The sequence below is a fragment of the Papio anubis genome, chromosome 8 (genome assembly GCF_008728515.1).
Source record: "Papio anubis isolate 15944 chromosome 8, Panubis1.0, whole genome shotgun sequence".
Lineage (NCBI taxonomy): Eukaryota > Metazoa > Chordata > Mammalia > Primates > Cercopithecidae > Papio > Papio anubis.
In genome coordinates this window covers 119,612,501-119,614,169 of record NC_044983.1, presented here as the reverse complement: position 1 = coordinate 119,614,169, position 1,669 = coordinate 119,612,501, and the positions used below count along the sequence as shown (strand labels likewise).

The 1,669-nt window shown below is 43.6% G+C and overlaps 1 non-coding gene across 1 annotated transcript; it reads right to left on the bottom strand.

Annotated features, from left to right (window-relative positions):
* Positions 1 to 779: 779 nt before the first annotated feature.
* LOC116268687 lies at positions 780 to 883 on the bottom strand. The gene has a single exon (XR_004175860.1). It is a non-coding gene; the product is annotated as a U6 spliceosomal RNA (small nuclear RNA).
* Positions 884 to 1,669: the final 786 nt, after the last annotated feature.

The following is a 1,669-nucleotide window of genomic DNA, read 5'->3' as shown; positions in this document are numbered from 1 at the left end:
CTTCACCTCTTAACTCAGGATGGAATACTGAGATTCTGGAAAAAATGACTACCAGTCTCTCGTTATGTTCCAGCCAGATGCTAAGTGCCTTCTATATATCACCTTATTTAATTTTTACAATGACTCCCAAAGAAAGGACTGTATCTCCATTTTACAGATGAGGAAATGGAGGCATAGAAATATTCAGCACTCTGTAGATGCCTATGGTCTCATAACTAGAATTATAATGGAAGCAGGATTCATATGCTTGGGGGCAGAGTCAAGGATGCCACCTCTCAGGCTATGTGATGCTGGCTGCTGTGGAGTTGTTGTTTGTATTTCCTTCCTTCCTTCCTTCCTTCCTTCCTTCCTTCCTTCCTTCCTTCCTTCCTTCCTTCCTTCCTTCTTTCTCTTTCTCTCTCTCTCTCTCTTTCCCTTCTTTCCTCTCTTCTCTTCTCTTCTCTTCTCTTTCATGGAGTTTCACCCTTGTTGCCCAGGCTGGGGTACAATGGTGCCAGGAGGTTGCTCACTGCAACCTCCTCCTCCTGGGTTCAAGTGGATCTCCTGCCTTCCTGCTTCAACCTCCCAAGTAGTTGGGATTACAGGCATGCAACACCACACTGGGCTAATTTTGTATTTTTTAGTAGAGATGGAGTTTCATCATGTTGGTCAGGCTGGTCTCAAACTCCCGACCTGAAGTAATCCACCCACCTCGGCCTCCCAAAGTGCTGGAATTACAAGCGTGAGCCACTGTGCCCGGCCTGTTTTTATTATTTTTCTTAATGCACGGCACGAAATTTAAAAATATGGACTTCACGAATTTGCATGTCATCCTTGAGCAGGGGCCATGTGACTCTTCTTTGTATCATTTCAGTTTTAGTATATGTGCTGCTAAAGCAAGCACTGCTGTTGAGTTTTGATGGTTCGACATCCTTGTACAACCTGGGCTTCAGGGGACAATTGAAGTGGCTGTGGTCTTAGCCTGGGTTACACATGGGAATTGCCCAGGGACTTTAAAAAAAAATCACATCTGGGTCCTCCCCAGAGTTCCTGATGTCATTGCATTGGGTTGAGGATTGGACTCTGGGAGTTTTGAAAGCTCTTCTGATGATTCCAACAGCAGCCAGAATGAAGATACTCTGCCACAGACCTGAATGAGGCTTCAGAGGCATGCAGGCCCCTGGGCGTGTGCAGGTGGGTGGCCGCCCTGTTGATGGAGACTTGGCCTTTATTTTTAGGCCCTTTCTGATGTAATCTCCTTTTCACAAACAAACAAAGAAACAAACAAACACAACAATAAACCTCATCCAGTCCCCCAAGCTTTCCACCAATGTGGAAGCTGGCATTTCTACAAGCCTGAAAGGAGAGGGAAACTTTGCGCCTTTCAGAAGAAAGTCTGACTTTGAGGAACGCGTTTGACCAGCGTCTCATTCAAGTCTGTCTTCCTGGATATTAACAGCCCCTTTTTCCCCAAAGATAGAAATAATACATTCTAAATACATCAACCTGTTTTCTACAAAAGCTTCTTATGTATTAGAAGGTAAAAAGTACCTTGATTTGGTAATAAATAAGTAGCATGATTTTATTTTTTAAATAAACACCCCCAGAGTTTATAAAAACAAGAGAGTATTTTGCTCCTCAAATACATCTATTTGAGAATCTATGAGAGGGACCTGTTTTAAGGATGTGA